General features: G+C 32.8%; 1 protein-coding gene across 30 annotated transcripts in view; it reads left to right on the top strand.

Moving 5' to 3' along the window:
- LOC144580163 (uncharacterized) overlaps positions 1 to 22,058 on the top strand; it is a 341,993-nt gene that overhangs the window by 249,942 nt on the left and 69,993 nt on the right. For 23 of the 30 annotated variants that reach the window (XR_013529236.1, XR_013529231.1, XR_013529228.1 and 20 more), the window contains one exon: positions 12,132 to 12,215. The exons of the other annotated variants lie outside the window; for them this stretch is intronic. The gene's annotated coding sequence lies outside the window, so the exon portion shown is untranslated. The remainder of the gene's footprint in view (positions 1 to 12,131; positions 12,216 to 22,058) is intronic. 30 annotated transcript variants of the gene reach the window in all.

Here is a 22,058-nt window from a genome sequence, read left to right as displayed (position 1 = left end):
CTTTGATAAATTAAGAATTTCTTTTAGTCAAAAAACATCTCATAAAGAATGAACAGACAAGCCACATAATGTGAGACATATTTGCAGCATATGTTATTGAAAAAGGGTTAATAATTAGAACATATCAAGAGCATTTACCAAAAAAATAACAAAATAGAGACAAATAGGAAAACTTTAAATGTATAAAATTTTATGAAGCACTCTAGAAGAAAGATACTCATATGGCCAATAAACATATCAGAAGGTTTTCAATCACATAAATCATCAGAAGAAATCAAAGAAGTAATAATAATGGAATACTGCAGCAAATCAACAAATATGACAAAATTAAAAGGCTAACCGCAGTTATTACCAATGGCCTAGAGTGAAATAGATCCCTTATAAAATCCTGGTGAGAAGGTAATTTGGTACAATTACTTTGAGAAAACTTTGGTGTCTGTCCATGTTGAAAACACGTAGCTATTTGTGTAGAAATCCTACCCAACAGAAAGGTACCATTTGTAGTCATGCAAAAATGAAAATAATAGCACTATATATAACATCACTATTCTGGAAATGACACACATGCCCAGGAGCTCTAGATAAAACATATGTATCATAGAGTAATCACCCAACAAATACCAAACAGAAGTGAAAATAAATGAGCTATTTTTCCATGCGTTAACATGAATACATTAAATAGGCATAGTATTGACTGAAAGAAACCAGATACAAAAGGTACATTCTGTACAATCACATTTATACAAATTCCAAACGCTGGCAAAACTAATGTTACAGGTTCTATTTGGAGAGATGAGAGGGGATGGTAGAGATAAGAGGGTGAACTGGAATGTGCTGTTAATTTTCTATTTCTTGACCGGCATGGTGGTGTATTGAAATCATGATTTGTACACTGTTCCGTGTATTTTAAAACATCAAAGGATAAAACTGAATGAGGAGATTTCATAGCATTCATTTAAATTAGAGAAACAAATCTGTCTTAAGAACTAAACTTGTTAGAAAAATCTTGGACAGATTGGAGTCTGTAGTCATCACTTCTATCTAAATATCCAAGAAAAGCAAATTCCTTTTATAATTTTACAAAAAAAAAGAAGAGTCAATAACAATAGTATTTTAAATAATAATGTTTCAGACAGAACTGGCTAACTAAACCTGGCAACATTATATTGAATTAGCCATAGTAGAAGTGCCATGCTCATTTTGGCACTCCTGTTAAGCAATATCATTTGGATGGAGTTTATGTTCAATAAGTATGATCAAAAGCTACTCCTTTTTAAATGGTCTATTCCAAAATATTTCTTCCTCATTTTAATATTCTACTTATATCTTTTGCAAATTGTATTAAAGTTTTGAGAAAAGTAAATTGGTTTCTAGAAGAATTGAAAACATGGGCACTTGCCTTTTGGCTCCAATTTATTATTAAATGCATCATACATAAAATAATGTATCTTCCTAATAAGTAAACTTTAATGAAACATAGAAAATTGCAAATAAGTAAAATTAAAGAAATACAGTTTTAAAATATCTCCCCCTAATGAGGAGTATAAAATATTCATTCTAGTCCAAGTTATGAGAGCACTTTCTGGCATAGTTATATTTAGGTTAAAACAAATTCACTGTGAAATCATTTATATAATCAATCTAAGTCTCCTTACCCTTATGACAAGACAGTATGCCACCTCTCATCAACAACTAATTCTATATTTAATCAAACAGAAAAGTCCTAAGATAGCTGAGGTATTAAAATTCTAGTGGACTAAAACCCATTAAACAAAAGATTTTTAAAAGTTGAACTGAAGAGAATATGCAGCATACTTTATTACATGTAAAACAAATAAGAAATAAAGTAGAATATTAAGTTATCCCCAAAAGGATTTTTGCAGTTTCTCTTCATTTTATTTCTGTATTTAAGGTTTAGAAATATGCTCATAGAGTTAACTTTTACATTTTATGCTTAGTCCTTTATTTCTTGGGCAAACAGTTCAGAACAGAGAAGCACCTGCTCCATTTCACTTTAAAATTCAATGGATAATAAAGAAAAAACTCATAGTACATATAAACCTGCCCTCTCCAAAAAATGAAGAAGGGGAAAAGGGAGCTGAAAAAAAAACCTAGCAGTGCTTCTTTCCTGGATGTTTGAATATGCTCTCCCTGCTCAAAAGATAGAATCTCAGTTACAGAAGTGCATGGTGAATGAGAAAAGGAAGCCACATCAAAGTGCCTGGATCATACCAACACATTATTGGATATCCATTGGTGTGTAAAATCAAAGCAGCCAGAAGTGAACTGATTCCTGAGCCTTCTCCCAAAATCTATGAAGAATTCAGACTCTAAAGGAAAAAATACAATAAAGACTATATCACTGAAGGCAAAATTAACAGAAAAAACAGATAAGTTTTAAGTTCAGGTTCATTGGAGTATAAATATACATACAATAAAATTCTGACAGATACATATCAAATGTATCTGATATGGTTTGGCTTTGTGTCCCCACACAAATCTCATCTTGGATTGTAATCCCCAAGTACGGAGGGAGGAGCCTGGTCGGAGACAATTGGAACATGAAGGTGGTTTCCCCCGTGCTGTTCTTCTGACAATGAGTCAGTTCTCATAAGATCTGATGGTTTTATAAGTGTTGGACAGTTCCTACTTAACAAATATAAACACTCTCTCCTGCTGCCTTGTGAAGAAGGTGTCTGCTTCCCCTTCTACCATGATTGTTAGTTTCCTGAGGCTTCCCCAGCCATGTGGAGCTTTGAGTCAATTCAACTTCCTTTGTTTATAAATTACCCAGCCCTGGGTAGTATCTTCTTAGCAGAGTGAGAATGGACTAACACAGTATTAAAATCAAATGAAGAATAATTCCAACACCATAAAAAATTGCCTCAAAAAGTGTTGTCATCCATCTCCTGGTCTCACAAGTCCTTGAAAATTGTTAACTTGTTTCCATACCTTTCTTTTGCCTTTTTCAGAATGACTTATAAATAAACATCATATAATATGAAGCCATTTGAATCTGACTTCTTTCCTTTAGCATAATGCATTTGGGATATGTGCATATGTTTGCTCCAGGAATAGTTAATTTTTTTATTACTGAATAGTATTCCATTTTAAAAGATGTACTATAGTTTATTTACCTATTTATCTATTGAAAAATCATTTGGGTTATTTCCAGATTTTGGTAATTATGAACAAAGCTACAACAAATATTGTACAGATTCTTCTTATGTGAACATGTTTTAAATTGTCTTGGGTAAATATCTAAACATAGGATTGCTGCGTCTTGAGATAAATGATAATTTACTTCATTATGAAAAACTGGCAACTTTTCTAAAGGAGCTGTGCTATTTTGTAATTCTGCTATCAAGGTACAAGAGTGCCAATTATACTATATCTCATCAGCACTTCATACCATCACTTTTAAAGTGTAGTTATATTTTTAAAATTTGTACTTATCTAGAGAATAATGATGGTGAATATCTTTTCATATATTTATTGGCAAAATGTCTAGCTCCTTAGGTGAATGGGCAATCTTTTACCCAATTTGTCTTATTGTTTTTAACGCTTATTATTATGGTTGAATTTTAAGAAATGAAAAAAATTCTCATCAGACTTGTATGAGATATACATTTTTTTTCATCCCATAGCTTATGGTTTTACTTTTTAATAGGGTCATTTGAGCATCAGCTATTGATTTTGATGAAGTCCTATTGCCTATTTTTTTTTTACGAGTTGTGTTTTTGTGTACCACTTAAGAAAACATTTTCTAACCCAGAGTACCAAAGTTTTTCTTCTATGACATAGCCTAGAAACGTTATAGCTTTAGGTTTATTATTTAGGTTTATGATCCATTTAAATTATAATATGCTGCAAGGTATGATTTGCAGTTTTTTAAAATATGGATGTCTTTGCACTCCGTTGAAAAGACTATCTTTTATACATTGAATTGCCTTTGAGTCTTTGTCAAAAATCAATGAACTGTATATATGCAAGTTTCATTTTGCACTTTGTTCCATTGATCTATGTATCTATTCTTTCTCTAATGTTATACTGTCTTTTTTTTTTAACTTTTAAGTTCGGGGGTACATGTGCAGGTTTATTACATAGGTAAACTTGTGTCATGGGGTTTGTTGTATAAATTATTTCATTACCCAGATATTATGCCTAGTACCCATTAGTTATTTTTTTCTAATTCTCTTTCTCCTTTCATCCTCCACCTACATGTATATTCTAGTGTGTGTTGCTCCCTGCCATATGTTCATCCATATGTTCATGTATTCTCAGCATTTAGCTCCTACTTACAAGTAGAATATGCAGTATTTGGTTTTCTATCCTTGTGTTAGTTTGCTAGGGATAATGACCTCCAGCTCTATCCATGTCTCTGCAAAAGACATGATCTTGTGATTCTTTATGGCTGCATACTATTCTGTGGTGCATATATACCACATATTATTTATCCAGTGTATTATTGATGGACATTTAGATTTATTCCATGTCTTTGCTGTTGTGAATATGCTGTCTTAATTACTGTAGGAAAGTCTTAAAATCAGATAGTGTGCATACTTCAACTGTTTTACAGTTGTTTTGACCGATAAAAATTCTGTGATTTTCCTTGTAAATTTTAGAATCAACTTCATGATTTCCATGAAAAAAGATCTGCTGAGATTTTCAGTGAATTGCGATAAATTCATAGAACAATTTGAGGATAAGTAATGTCTGAACAACACTGACTCTTACAATCCAAGAACAGGGTATATTTAGGTTATCTTTGATTTCTCCTATCAGTGTTGTATACTTTTCAGCATCGAAGACGTACATATATGTGGTTATAAGTCTCATGTTTTTGGTGTTATTATAAATTAAACTTTTTATAATAACTTCACTGTCCAATTGATTATTGCTCATACACAGAAATACAATCAATTTTTGGATTTTTTTAATTTCTTAAGCTAACTTCTTAGTTCTATTATATTTTTGATAGACTCTTTGAAATTTTCTGCATAAAATTTATTTTACCTTCAAATATCAATAGTTTAATTTTCCCTCTCTAAACTCTATGACCATAATTTACTCCAATACAAGTTGAGTAGAAGTGGTGACAGCAATCATCCTAAACATCTTCTCGGTCTTAGAAGAAAGCATCAAGGCTTTCACGGTCAATTATGGGGATATCCTTAGATTTTTCTTACATATGTGTTATCAGTAACTCATAGGCTTTTTACAGTAATAGTTTTAGATTTCCAAAAATGCGAGCCAACATAAAATGTACATAAAATTGCCATATACCATTCCCCTATGCACAGTTTCCCCTGTTATTAATGTCCTGTGTTAGTGTGGTTCATTTGCTACAAATAATGAACAAATATCATTAGATTGTGATTATTAAAGTCTTTGCATTAAGGTTCATTCCTTTGTGTTATATTGTTTTAAGAGTTTTGATGAATGCATAAATCATGTATCAATTCATTACCGTATCCCTTAGAATAGTTTCACTATTCTGAATATTCTTATTTGTCAACAACTCATTCCTCCTTTCTCCTCATAAACTCCTAGTAACCTTTTTACTCTCTCTATAGTTTTGTCTTTTCCAAAATGTTGTGTTTGTAACAATGTGGTACATAACTTTTTCAGACTAGCTTCTTTCACTTAATATGCACTTAAGATTTCTCTATGCCTTTTTTCATCTCGATAGTTTGCTTCTCTTTATGGCTGAATAACATTTGATTATATGGATGTACCATCATTTGTTCATCATTCACCTATTGAAGGACACTTCGTTACTTCCGGGTTTTGGCAATTATGAATAAAACTACAATAAACATTCTTGGAACCTAAGCTTTAAACTCAATTGGATAAATAGGAGTGTGATTACTGGATCCTATGGTAAAGTATGTTTAGCTTTGTGAGAAACTGTCAAACTGTTTTCCAACGTGTCTGTACCATTTGCATTTTACCAGCAATAAATGTAAGTTCCTAATGCTCCATATTCTTGCCATCAGATGGTATTTTCAAAGTTTTTGGATTTTAGTCATTCTAGAAGGTTTGAGTTGGTATGTCTTGTTTTAATTTGCAAGTTCTTAATGATTTACAATGTTGGTTATCTTTTCTCATGCGTTTTGCCTTATGTGTATCTTTTTGGTGAGATATCTAATCATATATTTTGTCTATTTTTTGCAAATATTTTCTCCAAATCTGTTGCTTGCCTTTTAATTATTTTAACAATATCTTTCTTAGATATTTTTTTTTATTTTTAATAATGTCCAACTATATTGTTTTGAATCAAACTTTTGGTGTTTTATCTTCAAGCTTAACATCAGCTAGATTATATCATATGGTTTCTTGTATAAGTTTTATAGTTTTGCATTTTGCATTTAGGTCTAGGATTCATTTTGAGTTAATTTTCATAAAAGGTGTAAGGTCTATGTTTAGATTCATTTTCTCACAGCTGTAGATATCTAATTGGTCCAGCATCATTTGTTGAAAAATGACCATTTTGTTGCCTCTGTACCTTTGTCAGACACAGGAAAAGCATCGAGCCCGGGAGTTCACGACCAGCCTGGGCAACAAAGCAAGACTGCATCTCAGTCATAAATAGATAAATAAAAGGAAAAATCAGTCTACTAAGTTTGTGTCCAAACTTTTTAAAGGAATAATCTAATTTTATATGCATGTATTCTTTTTTTCTATAATTTTCAAACATTTAAAAATGTATTTCTTAATATTTCTCATTATATCTATAAGCTGTACAAACAAGTATATTTTGTATATACTATCCAGTTTAGGAAATAAAGTATAAAGCCCTTTATGTATACTCTCTTTTTATAAAATCTGAGCTTATTATTTTATATATTTATTACTTTATTACATGAGAACATACATCTAAGCAAATTATTTTACATATTTTAAATGTTGTATCTATTGTCACATTTAATTTTTTGCAACTTGGTTTTTGCTCCATATTATGTAGCTGTAGCATGTTATTAAGATTTATCTATTGTAAAGCTGTAGTTAATTTTTCTGTTGGGTTTTACTTTTTAAAAATATTGAGTTGCAAATGTTAAGTATATATTCAGGACACAAAATAATTTTTGATATGTGTTATAGACTATTTTATCCCAGTTTTCATATGGCTTTTGCTTTTTACTATCATTTTAAAAACTAAAATTGTACTGTGGGATAATTTCAGTTTTACCTAGAAGTTGCAAAGATTGTGCAAAGTTCCTACATACCCCGTCATCCAGTTTCCACTATTGTGAACATCCTACACACATACCGTACATTTACCACAATTTATAAACCAACATTGTTATGCTACCATAAATTAAACTCTGCTTCCTTTTTATTTCACCAATCTTCCTAATATCCCTTCTCTGTTTTAGGATACAATCCAGAATACCACATTGCATTTAGCATGTTAAATTTTAATGAAGATACCTTTTCTATTTTTTTCTTCAACTTTTATTTTAAGTTCCAGCATACATGTGCAGAATGTTTAGGTCTGTTACATAGGTAAGCATGTGCCATGCTGGCCACATGAATGGCTTTTGAGAAGTGTCTGTTCATGTTCTTTGCCCACTTTTAATTGAAGTGTTTGTTTTATTCCTGTAAATTTGTTTAAGTTATTTGTAGACTCTGGATATTACACCTTGTCAGATGGATAGATTGCAAATATTTTCTCCCATTCAGTATGTTGCCTGTTCACTCTGACAATAGTTTATTTTGCTGTGTAGAAACTCTAGCTTTATTAAACACCATTTGTCATTTTTCACTTTTGTTGATACTGCTTTTAAGCATTGAATTTTCTATTTTTTAATATTTATGTTGGGGAATTTTTCCTATGATTTTTTAATGTAAATGTTCTTTCCCACTTAAAATTATAATGTAGTTACCTGCATTTTCCTGGAAGTTTTAAAGTTTTGTTTTTCACATTTATGGGTAATTAATCTTTATTTTGTTTTCATAAGATGTAAAGAGGGTTTACTTTTTTCCCCATGTGGACAACCAGTTGTACTAAGACCTCTGGTTGAATAATTATTCTTTCCACATTAATGTAAAATGTCTTGTCATATCGAGTTTCCATGTATATTTCATTTGGTGAATTTGTTGACATCTGGGTGATACTGTATGGCCATTTTCACACAGGTCTCTCTTTTTCTTCTTTTTCATTGATAATTTTTATCCTTTTGTTCTCAAGATAAATTTTTAAGTTATTTTCTCAATTTCTACAAGAGGCTTTATTGGAATCATATTTGAAAATGCTTTACATGTGTTAGTTAAATGGAGAGGACCAGGATTTTTGTGAAATAGCCATATGTACTACAACAATTTTAATAGGTCAGTTAATTCAATTGTGCAAAGTGTGGGTATTCCAGATTGAGTTTTTTGGTGAAATGACTCCAAGAAGATTAGCATGCAGGAAATGTATTTCACAGTGCTCTCAGGAACAATATTTTTGGAGGGCAAAATGAGGAGGCAGAAAGAAAAAAAGCCGGATTGTCTAGAGGAAAAAGCTGGAATGCAATGCCGTCATGGTAATGGGAGCACTGGTGGTAAGACTGGCTTTCAGAGTTGCCAGGGCTGGGCAAAAGAGGCCAGGTATCTATAGCTATGGGTAGACCCGCCATTCTGGACATCCAGGTGTCTTAGTGAGTTTGGGCTAATATAACAAAGTACCATGGACTGTGTGGCTTATAAATAATGAAAATTTATTTCTTGAAGTCCTGGAGCCCAGGATCAGAGTGCCAGCATGGTCTAGTTCTGGTAAGAGGCTTTTTCCAGGTTGCACACTGCAGTCCTCTCATTGTATCCTGGTGGAAGGAGACCAAGAGCACTTTCTCTAGGATCATGAGGACTCCACCCTCATGACCTAATTACCTCCCCCAGGCTGCACCTCCTAAGATCATTTTGGGGGATTTTAACATATGAGTTTTAGGAGGACACAACGATTCGTCCATTGCATCACATGAGTTTTATGTTTCTTTGTTATTGCTGGTTTTTTTCTTTATTTTATTATTATTTTATTACATATATATTTTATTGCACTTTAGGTTCTGCGGTACATGTCCAGAGCATGCAGGATTGTTGCATAGGTACATACATGGCAATGTGGTTTGCTGCCTCCATCCCCACGTCACCTATATCTGGCATTTCTCCCTGTGTTATCCCTCCCCAACCTCCCTATCCCCGCTGCCCTTCCCTTATTGCCCCCAACAGACCCAGTCTGGTCCTTGTCAAGGTTTGAAACAACCTAGCTAATGTCTATTCTAGTAAAAATCATTTGGTCCTGTAGCTTCAGCAGAGTTGTAGCTAGCAGTTGGGCTAGAAAATACTTAATAGACTGGCAGCCACCTCTGACTTCCTCATTTCTTAGCTCCACGTTGTTTTCCCCATTCGCTTTTACTATTAAGAGCAACAGTGTACATGCATGTTGGTAGCTTTAACAGACTATGAAGTCACAGTGAAAATCTGCACTACTCATACTCCAAAGCAGAAGGGAGAACAACTTCTTTGACCTCATCAAGAGACAAATGGTTACATCACAGGATAAGCTCCTGGGTTAATTCTTAGGGGTAAGTGTTTACAGTTCACAGCGTTAATGCAGTTCATAACGTTGAGGACATACTCCATTATAAACTGAAAATAGAGATTATCTAGGACATGGAGAGAATCATTTACATATGAAAAGGTTGTGTTTACAAAGAGGCTCAAGAGTCATAGAGAAGTCGGCTGCCTCTTTCCCTCTTTATAAGCAAATGCAATTCATTTTTAAAAGTTTACTTTTATACCAGTCTTTGGGGGTATGATTCTGCTCTTGTTGTTACTCTTAAATCTCATGATAGCTCACTTTCTTCCTTTTATAAAGTTTCTTTAGATTGTGAGTTCATATTTGGCTGATTCTGAACAGTAGAGATCATGAATGACCTGAGAGAAAGTATGGTCTCCCAGAAAATGATCCCTACAAGCTTTTCCTTTGGGCTCTGTCTGGGCCACTATACACCATAAATTTGACTCCAGGGGGTCAAGTTGGGGGTTAGGATTTCAAAAAATGATTTTAGGAGAACAGGATACATTTTTCTTAACATTTCTGTTTGAAGTCCCCCAAATTTGGTTACAAATTATATTGAGAAGGATACCTGTGTCCGATTTCTACATAGCTGACAAAAAAGCTGACATACAATTCTTCTTATTACTGCCTTTGCTACTACAGAAGGTTTTTGTAACTCTTTCACTGATACTATAGTTCGTTGAGAGTCTTGACTCTGCATCTGGACGTGCGTGCCTGCACCTGTGTGTGTGCCTGATTTAGCCCCAAGGCTTTGTCTTCTATTCTCCACATGGATTGTAAGCTTGGTATGTGTACAACATCCTATGCCATTCCCAGCTTCAGTGCTTACTATATGTATTAAGTTTCTTTTTCTTTTCTTTTTTTGTTGGGGGAGTACCCACATATTTACTTTCTATTTTTGAATATAAATAGATACATGGTTAAACATACCACAGTTATAATTTATCCAGAAATTTTAAATTTTTTAGAGGAATGTTTGTCACATATTCAGAAGCAGTTTTTCCCATATTGTGCTTTGGAATATTTTTTATTTTATGTTTTTTCATCTTTGTCTCATCTGTCTGCAATCAATACTTTTCTAGTTATAGAAAATCTCCCTCAGCCTTATCAAAGAGTAGAAACAAGAGCAAATAGAAATTTAATGGATGGATACCTTCTATCACTCTAAATAAAACCTTACAAATTTACTAACTTCAAAAAATCTTAAACTCATAAGGATAAAATGATGCTCTGTTTCTCAAATTTGGGGCTAGTATGGGAATTGAAATAAAAAAATATACTTGATTATAATAATTTTACTAGTTTATATATTATTATTATCCTAGAAATTTATACAACAGAATTATTTTGGAAAAAAAAGTATGAATAAATGTTGTGTTTCACCTGTAGGGAGGGAAATGTGTTTGTGTGTAGGCAGAAAATTACAACTAGATTTTCTAGACTTGATAAAGGAGAAGTAAGAATGAATTAGTAGAAGCAGAAAGGGTTTTAAATAAGGTAGGACAACAGTGACAGTGCATAAACATTGGGTGTACAGGGACAAAAAGAATACATAATCTGGTAGGTATCCACCAGCCAATTTTATTGTCATGTTTACTCATGTAACACCTTCTGTAGGAATTTGTAATATATCTTAGATATATTTATTTCGAGATTAGATATATTAGTTATAACATGTATGAATTATCTTTTGTTTATGATACAGTCTTCTCAAGCAAAGACTTCTGTTACATATCAAATATAATTCAGTTGTGATTTGAGGAACTAGTCAAATTAGTTTGTGAAGCCCCTTCAGGTGATGCCAGAGGGCCCATAATCTGATTTACTTAGAGGGTTATGGACAATGCTAGGCAGTGAGGAGTTACTTAATGCTTACTCTGTATCAGATAGTCTGCTAAGGACTAGGAAAATGTAGTAGGTGCCAGAAAGATTGAAGTTGACCTAATTTGATATTTTAATAACATGCTTCTGTAAGCTATTTTTTGATATGTAATTGTGCCAAACAATATGCTTATGACAGGAATATGTATTTTAATTTTATACTGTAAATACAATTTTAAGACAAAAAGATTTAGTATATATAATAGTAATTTACTAATGTTAATAAATAACTTATAGCTTTCCAAAATGGTAAGCCTTCTAAACAACTCTTTGCTTGTGTTATTCTCCTAGTACTCTGATTGTTAAAACTGAGACTGAAGATATGCATATATAATTTATATATATTGTGTGTGTATAGAGAGATGATTATATAGTCTAAACCTGAATTATATAAATGTATATGTACAAATATATTATTGTGCACATGTGCGTGTGTGTAAAACCTTACGTCACAACTTATGCTCTTAACCATGTGATATAGTTTGGGTCTTTGTCCCTGCCCAAATCTCATGTTGAGTTTTAATCCTCACTGTTGGAAAAGAGCCCTGGTGGGAAATGATTAGATCTTGAAAGTGGATTTCCCCCATGCTGTTCTTGCAATCATTTACATTCGAAAAAATGTAGCACATATACACCATGGAATACTATGCAGCCATAAAAAATGATGAGTTTGTGTTCTTTGTAGGGACATGGATGAATCTGGAAATCATCATTCTCAGCAAACTGACACAAGAACAGAAAATCAAACACCGCATGTTCTCACACATAGGTGGGTGTTGAACAATGAGAACACACGGACACAGGGAGGGGAGTATCACATACTGGGGTCTTTTGGGCGGGGCTAGGGAAGAGACAGTAAGGGGTGGGGAGGTTGGGGAGAGATAATATGGGGAGAAATGCCAGATATAGGTGACAGGGGAATGGAGGCAGCAAACCACATTGCCATGTATGTACCTATGCAACAATCCTGCATGATCTGCACATGTGCCCCAGAACCTAAAGTACAACAATAAAAAAAAAGAAAGCAAATGTTATGTTTACAAAGAGGGCTCAAAAGTCACAGAAGTTAGCTGCTTTATTCCCCTTTATAAGCAAATAACATTCATTTTTGAATGTATACTTTTATAGAAGTCTTTGGGGATCTGATTCTGCTCAGATCACTTGTAATAGAGACTTCTCAGGAGATCTGGTTGTTTATAGAAGTGTGTAGCACTTCCCCCTTTGCTGTCTCTTCCTCCTTGCTCCTGCCACGTAAGACGTGCCTCATTCCTCTTTGCCTTCCATCAGGATTGTAAGTTTCCTGAGGCCTCCCCAGCCTTACTTCCTGTACAGCCTGTAGAACTTGGGCCAATTAAACCTGTTCTCTTTATAAATCAGTTTCAGGTAGTTCTTTATAGCAATGCAAGAACAGACTAATACGCCATGTAACATATGCTTGTCATTTAATCATATCACTTTATTATTTTGAAATTCAATGGGCATCAATATATTCAGCTAGTATTTATCAGGAACTCTGGCAAATAACCCATCATGAGGACAGCAATCTTGTCTGCCACATAACTGGACGATAATGATTCTGGCGATTCTGAAGAATTTTCCCCCCATCTCAGCCTTTGAAAATCTGCCTTTAAAGACTGAACTGTAACAGCGTCTCCCGGGATATACTCAGAGTACTCCTGATGAGAAGGTGATAAGGTTGCTGTTCTTGGGGAATCTTAGCAGCTTTTTACTTTTTATCATCAAGTCCTTAAGGGTATCAACTTTAAGTGTCATAGAATTGTGGCTAGTATTTAATTTTTTTTTATGTCTGTGATACATCCCTTATCATTCTTATATACATCCCTTATCATTCTTAATCTTGTGTATTTTTATTTTCCTATTAAACTGCTATTTTTAAAGAAGCAGTTTTGGATTCATGCCGTCTTCCTACTAATTCTTCAATTTTTACTTCATTCATTTCAGCTTGTATATTTATTATTTTTCTACATTTTGGGGGACATTTTCTTGTTCTTAAAATAAACATCAGTTAAAATTTCTTAGAATGAGCATTAAGAAACTTTCCTTCTTGATAATTACATTATTTAGCTTTAAGTCCCTCTTTCTTCCTCTGTGAAGACTATGCCCTGTGTCTCACAGGCTAAATAGACACACTTTAACAAAATATTATACAATTTTAGTGGAGTTTTTTAGATGTAATATTGCATAAGAATTATTTCCTAATTTCTAAATAAGATGTTATTTTTGTCAACTTTTCCATTTTTTTCTGTTCATTTTTAGATTGTGATTTCAGAGTTTGTCCATTTATATATTAAATTTGCTGTACTTATCTTCTCTACTGGCTCCATCCAAATCTTAAAGGGACTTATCGATGTTTCATAGTACATTTGTATTTATCTCATCTATTTCATCTTGCACACTTTTGCTTTCAAAACCAAAATATTGACTTAAAATATTATTTTTATTGATGTCACATAATACAAACTCTAATTTTACACAAGTGAATTTTTCGGCCCCATTTATTTTGTCATTTTACTGTTCTATATACACACACATATTGTGACTTGTTCAAAAGAATTTCTTCTCAATTTTATTTTCTCTCATGCTATGGTCTTTTTCTAGTTGATTTATTATTTGGCTTGATTATTTGATCCAGTATTTTCTTCCAACTGGGTTTGTGGGTGATATTTAATCTCAATCCTGCCCTGTCCACAAGTAGCTTTCATTTATCTATACAAGTGAATGATATCTTGGGAGGTATAAAACAGATACTCCAATTTAGTCTTTCCTCAAATAAATGTTCTTCTATTGTTTGTTCATTGTTTCCTCTCAGCCATTTGTATTTTTTCTCTTTCTGTACCTTGTAGTATTCAGATTGATCTATCCTAAGACTCTCATTATTTCTATTCTTTTGCATTTTTGTTCTACAATTTAAAAAAATTCTCGTTTTCTTAAGCCAGCAACTATGCACCAAGTATCCTTTCCTTTTTGTCTCATTTAAAAACATTGCTTTTATTATGTAAGTTGCTCTGTCTCCTTCATTGGCTCTGTTTGGTTGAATCCTCTTCTGTTTCTCTTCCTGTCTCCCTTCAGGGGTTCTTTTAAATCTGTCTGTTGTTTGAAGTTGAGGTACAGGCATGCACTGTGAGTTTCAGTAGACCTGTGAGTGATGTCAGAAAACACATTCTCTGCCGCACTTGTGGTTTGACGTAGCTGTGTTTCAGTCTACTGTTACACTACCAGCAGAGGGCTGCCACTTTCCTAAACTTTTTAAACTTTGAAAGTAAGGCAAGTAGCCCACCTTCCTAGCTCCTTTTTGGATGTTTGGGGACCAGAGAAATCAGATACACTTAAAGGGACCAATGTCAATCTTCCCACTGAAAGGTCTACAGATGTCAGTGAATTCAGTATTTCCCAGAGTGCTCTGGGTTATGATTGACACATTTGGGCAGTCTGACCAAGTGCCCAGCCTCTCTACTGACCAATCAAACAGGAATTCCATACCTCTCCCGCAGTCTGGTTCTGTAGGCATCCCAGACCTCATTCATAGCACACCACTTGCTGACCCAGTAGCTGGCCCAGAGAGGGACACTTGCTGGAGTTCGGAGTGGAGCAAAAAGCAAGACATTTTTCTCTTTAAAGGCAAATTTCTACCACAGCATCTCTTTCAAATTCATTAGAAATAAAAGTTTTTTAAACAATCACAACTTAAATAACTTTAAAACAAGAAATGCATTAGCATCTTTATTACAAATGTAATTGGTTTTCTTTTATTTTTCTTCGTGGAGATAGGGTCACTAGTTAAAATACACCACTGTAAAATCTGCAATTTAAATTTCATTTCATGCTGCATTGTAGAAATAGTTTACATAAATAGCATCCATTAATCATTTAAAACAAAGGTTAAATGTAAATTAGGATCCTGTTGTATATTTCTATGATTATTTATGGGTTTCCAGTAAAGTTTGATTTTTCGGAGGGTGAAAGAATTAATGTTTTTGAAAGTAAAATATCTTTAAAGTTGATAACTTACAGAAATAAATTGACCTGGAAAGAATGCTATAACATCACAAGCAGCATGTGAAGCTAAAGAGCATGCTAACTCAATCACAATTTTAAAGATACACTGATTTTATTGAAAACTTTTTAGGATTTCTATCTGCTAATACTAAATAACTACATTGAACTTAATTCTAGGAAAAATGATATCTTCCTGGTGCCTTCAATTTTTTGAAGAGCGTTAGAATATTGGTTTCCTTACCAGTTTATTCAATAAAATATGGTAGTAAAAAAATATACATCAGTGTAAGTTAGTGAAGACTAACTAGTATTCAACTACCCTGACAACGAGAACAAATATCTGGATAATGCTCTGTTTCAGTGATTTGTAGAAATCATTGTTCATTTCTTGATGAGAAGATACTTGAGTAATTGATCAACCCTTCATTCATCATTCTAAACTACTGCTCCTGGGTAATTACAGTTGAAGTATTTCTTTTCTTCAATTTGTTTCTTACGGTTTTACTCTTTTATCACAGTTGTGACATGATACTAATATCAAGAATGACAGTCTGAACTTTAGGAAAGAAATTAAATAATTTGACATTTTATTATTTTACTAAAGTTCAGTGTGAAAGCATAAAATGTTACCTAAATTAAATATATCTAAAAGAAATTAATATTTTGATGCATAAGTACGCAGAAATATTTAAGGTCACAGTCTTTTTAAAAAGGGAAGCAGCAAAACAGAACAATCATGTTTATTTCAGCACTCAGTAGCATCATATTTTATTGTGTTGCATTCTTTATGTAGGCTGTTAGGGGTATATTTAGCAGTGATATTTATGGAACAGTACCTTTTCTGAATACCAAAATGAAAAATTTTATATTCTAATGAGCAATATCATTGTGGTTAGGCATCGTTGTCTCTTATTTAGTTTTCTAGATATTTTTGAGCAACAAAGTCCTGAGAAATATTTGAAGTAAAAATAGGAGGTGATTTTTCTTAATATAAGAGCTTCTATAATATTGAATATAAATTTTTCAATACATTTATAATTATTTTAACAAATTATTATAATATCCATTCAGAGAAAATTTTGTTTACTAGGATGTCAATTTTAAATATCTGAAGCAAAGTTCAAGTAATTTTTTCAATAAACAATTTTAATGACTTTACATTCATATTATTCCAACATTATGTTATCCAAGGTGGGTTATATGCAAATACAACAGTTTGTAGCTCAGTGTCTCACTCAAAATCATACTTTAATTATGCTCTAAACTTTTCTGTGCTTCTCTTTGCTAGTCCAAGAAAGCAATTACACTTTAACTGTTCCTTTTCGATTAAATAATAATCAGAATGCATTGTTTAAAATGTTAGATTACTCAACTTAGTGTCATTTAGAGAGTGGAAGTAAATGAATCAGGTTCCAGAAACCATTTTGAGGGTTTGGATAACAGTAAAACTTTGGAAGTTTCATTTGAAATCTAGGTCTCCATGATTACCTCTAAAGGCGGTATGACTCCAAAATAATCCCTTACAATTTATTCTTCAGAATGAGCAAAGTCTGTATTTAATATCTCCTGTGAACATGAAACAATATGTATAGCAAGCACACAAGGGGAAACTTTATAAATCAATTTACAATTGAGAACAAATGTCACACAAAGTACATTTTTGATACTATCCTGAAAGGACAAACATCAGCCCTTGAACACCATATGTGGTCTACATTATGGCTTCTTGGCACCAGTCCATAATCTATTTCCAGCAGTCACCATTTCAAAAATTTATGAGGACCTGGAAAGCACAGAAGCGCTAAAGACGCCACTTGAGTTCTGCTTATTAGCATAGTCATTAAGCCTAATCAATAATTGATGAACCATTTGTGGAAAACATATGGGTTGAATTACATCTTGGCCTTTACCATTCAGAAAAGTCGTAAGTATTTTGACCCATTGTTTGCTGTGTAAACATGTTGTGAAAACTAATTCCATAATTGATAACTAAAAAAAATTGAGTTTTCATCTCTCTACAAGCCAAAGTTATAAATTATTATGCTATATTTTAACAAAATATTTTAAAATAATTTAATGCAGAAGTTATTGACATGTAAAATTACTGGAATCTGAAACTTTTAAACAATTTCAAGTAGTCCTTAAGTAGTGCTTGAAAGAGGGAAATAAAGGGCACTCATTAGCAAGTCATAGTGAAGACTTAAAATATTAGGCTACCCCCAATGTTTAAGGTATTCTTATGACACTGATCTTGGGGTGGTTTTGAGCTGATGAATTCACATTTTTTGTGTGTGATTATAACATTTAGAAAGTACTTTTTTTTTTTAATGTTGAATTTAAAACAGTATATTTACAAAAACACTGCAAACACAGTACAGTTTCCATATGCCCTACACCCAACTTCCCCTATTATTAACTTCTTAGATTAATATAGGACATTTGTTATAATTAATAAATGGATATTAATATAGTTTTTTTATCATAAATTAAACTTCATAGTTTATTCTGATTTTAATTCTACTTGTCTTCTTTCTTTTTCTAGAATTCCTTCCAGGATACCACATTATATTTAGATTTCACGCCTTCTTAGGCACTTCTTGGTTGTGACAATTTTTCAAACTTTTCTCACTTTAGAAGACCTTGATCGTTTTGAGAAGTATTGCTATTTTATAGCCTGATCTTCATTTTAGATTTTTCTCAAGATTAGATTGGGTTTTGGGAGGAAGACTTCGGAACTAAAGTGCATTTCTTGCCACATTATTCTCATCACACTGTATCAAGGGTACATACTATTCATATAACTTATTGTTGATATTAGCCTTGAGCACCTGATCAGAGTTTTGTATTTTATTGCATGTAGCTTCTGTACACATTTTTAAGGAGTTATGCCTAAGTGTTTTTCTTTATTGGCATTATTTTAAATAGTATTGTTTTTAAAATTTTGAATTCCAATTGCTCATTGATGATTTATCAAAAAATGACTCTTGCTAATTAATCCTCTTACCTTGCTAGACTAGTTTATGAATATTAGGGTTTTATTGTTGTTGACCCTTTGATATTTTCTACATGGACCATCATGTCAGCTATAAATGAAGACCGTTATATTTTTTCCTTTCCAATCAATGTGTCTTTAGTTTTTTTTCTTGTCTTATTGTACAAGCTAAGACTTCTAGTAGAATGTTTAATAACAATGGTGAGAGAGGAATTCTTTGCTCTTTTCAGATCTTAGATGGAAAATGTCCAGTTTATAATCATTAAATATGATGATGCTCCTGTAGGGTTTTGTAAACATTATGATACCTTTCAAATTAAAATGTTACAAAGCCTAATCATCAAAATTTTATTCCAGGAATTGTATAAACATTTCACATTTCTCTAGCTTATTATTTGTTCACTGTCAGATTATTTATTTATTTATGACAGGGTCTTACTCTGGGACCCAGGCTGAAGTGCATGGCACAATCTCAGTGCACTGCAGCCTGGAGCTCTTGGGTTCAAGCAATCTTCCCGCCTCAGCTTTCTAAGTAGTTGGGAGTACAGGTGTGTGCCATCATGAGCAGTTTGTTTGTTTATTTATTTACTTATTTTGGTAGAGATCAGGTCTCACTATGTTGCCCAGGCTGGTGTCCAACTCCTGGTTTCAAGCAATCCTGCCTTGGCCTCCCAAAGTACTGAAATCACAGGTGTGAGCCACTGTGCCTGGCCAGGAAATATTTTCTAATTCTGTCTTAGAGAAACATAATTTAGCTTGAGTTAGTAGTTGGTAGACACACAGGTTTAAATTTAAACTTTACATAACTCTAAAAGACCAGGAAATAATTATGATAATAGAAGGGTGACTAGTGCATTTTGTAAATATAAAATAAATTTCCATAAACGTCTAAGGGAAAATCTCAGAAAACCAATGCAATAAATGAAATTACATAATATAGGCCAAAAAAAGAATATTTAAGAAATATTTAGTACCTGACATTCAGGTAGAGAAACCCTGACCATAGAAGACACCAAAACAGCAGATATTTAGTAACTTATATAATAATAATTTTGAAACACCACGCTTCAGATTATTTCAGATACTGCAGTTAAAGAATTAAAATTTAGATTTGACAAAAAAGACATGAAGAATATTTTTCAAGCAGAGACACTTTATGCTACCCTAAATTAAAAATACTCTCATAAAGCAGAGTTCCTTCTGTATGTTCACAGCAGTAACTATGAAGTCTTTATGAAAATACTGTTCTCCATCAAATAAATTATGCTAGGGTTGACACTCTTAGAGTCCTGCAGTATTTAAATGCAATAATGGTTGTTTAAGGATAGTAATCACAGACTCAATATAAAAAAAATCAAACTATTCAAAAATACTATGGCTAAAGAGGAATTTTTAAAGAAAGTTAAAATCATGATTTGTATAAGGTATAAATATGACAATAATCAGATGACTCAGAACAAGGTGCTATAGGCAATGTATAGTTCTCCATGAGACATAATTTTTCTCTACACTGTCATTTGTTGTTTAATTTATACAATTCTCATTGATAACTCATTCATAATATAGTTGTCTTTTTATACATTATTTAGTTATTGATTGGAAAAGCTGAACATTGACTGTGTGATGCTTACCATATTATTAGAAGAAGCAAAATAGCAACAATATGTGTCATTATATGACAATATAATGTAATTAAAACACTTACAATATGCTAATGACTATTCTGAGAAGAAATTCAAATCCTGTGAAAGTCGGGGAAGCTTAAGCGAGGGTATTGAATGATTACCTAACTTTGAGAGATCAACAGAAAAGGATAGAATGAGATTTCTAGAAATAAGGACTAATGCCATGAAATTGAGTTTATGACTGGAATACCTTGAGAGTTTTTTGTATGATTAAAGAGAGGTAGGTATAGAAAAGAGGAGATCATTAATAGGATACTGGAAATATTCGTTAGGGAGTTGTTGGCAAATGACTTCACGTATCAGATTAAAGAGTTTCACCTAAGTTTCCTGGCCTGCAAGAATTGTAGGATCTTTTAGAGCAGAGATTGGCATGTCTTTACGTAAGATAGTTGATGTGAAAATTATAATTAGTTACAATATATAATGACCACCCTAAGTATTCAGCCACAAAATGATGAAAAGACAAAACATCTAACTCATAAACTGAGAATACATTCATGCCAGAGGCTAAAAAAGGTTAGACAGACAGATTGCTATTTTGGTCCCTATTCAGTTTAGTCATCCAATAACAAAAAAATGAATATGAATTTCTAGTAATTAGAGAACAAAAGATTGAAAGGGAAGAAATTAAATGCTTGCTGTTTGCCCATTGACCAGATAGTCATGGCCATACAACTATCTGCATTCTTTATGCTGCATAACTTTTTAAATGGTTTTAGCTAATGATGTTTCCTTTTACTTATTTATTTGGCAATGAAACTTATAATTCTTTAAAATGCTTCTTTAAATAATCTTAAGGTTAGAAGGAATAATAAGGTCAAGTTGATATTTTGAAAACATTTATTTTTAATTTTTGGTAAAAATGTGCCAATGACAGATTGAAGAGCAGAAGGAAGAGGAAACAATTGTTTCTCTTGCTTCAGAGAGAAAAAGGAGCATCTTCATATGTTAAGTCAAGCAAAGATTTTTTTTAAAGGGTCAACTTTTATAACACATCATCTCAAAGAGGAGAATTTAAGAAAACTTTAAAAACAGAATATATTGCTGCTACCATATTATAATTCTACATGTATCTGCTACTCAATTAACTACATATTCTAAGATCGTATCATTAATTTTCATATATATCATAGGTTTTTGGTGTATAGATGCCTGATACTCTAAGCAGTGGTTGTGAACCTGCACACCTGAAGTTTAAGAATCATATGGGTGTGGTAGGTTGCATTAATAACTCCATTCTTTTTCCCCTCTGTAATCTGTATTCTTTACCAATGGATTTTGCAGTTTATCTGTTAAAGAGGCAGAGTCTATTTATTCACTTTAAAAATCTGAACTCAATCATGTAAATTGCTTTGGTCAATTGACTCTAATAGAAGTATGTCTTGTCAATTCTGATCTTATATTTCAAGAGACATTGTATTTCTGCATGTTTGTGCATTTTTACTTGGAATTCTGCCATCACCATGAGAAGGCACTGTCCTGCCAATCCTCTTCTTCCAAAAGAGGATGACAGCTTCCGTTGAAGAAACATGTTGAATCTGCTGGCTCTAGGCAAGACCAGCTACTCCATAATCTTGAGAAATGCACGCTAAATTACTTGCCACCTAAGTTTTCTGATTGTTAAGCTGCATTATAATGGTGGCATATAACTTAGACATGTGTGTCTTTTTCTCAGAAGGCACTTGTGCATATATACATGAAATGTTAATGTATTCTCAGGGAGCAAGTGTTGTTTTTCAACTGTTAGCTGAATATGAAATTAAAACTCCTAACCCCAGGCCAAAGTAAAGCAGACATTTCTAGGTTACTTGTTGCTTTATTTCTATATAAAATACTTTTCAAATCCCAGTCTCTCCAGGATATTTTAAACATACCATGCCCTTTGGCAATTTTTTTTTTTCCTGTAGACCAGTTTTCC

The sequence above is a fragment of the Callithrix jacchus genome, chromosome 18 (genome assembly GCF_049354715.1).
Source record: "Callithrix jacchus isolate 240 chromosome 18, calJac240_pri, whole genome shotgun sequence".
Classification (NCBI taxonomy): domain Eukaryota; kingdom Metazoa; phylum Chordata; class Mammalia; order Primates; family Cebidae; genus Callithrix; species Callithrix jacchus.
Note: the sequence above shows the minus strand (reverse complement) of the source record. Positions and strands in the feature narration are given on the sequence as shown.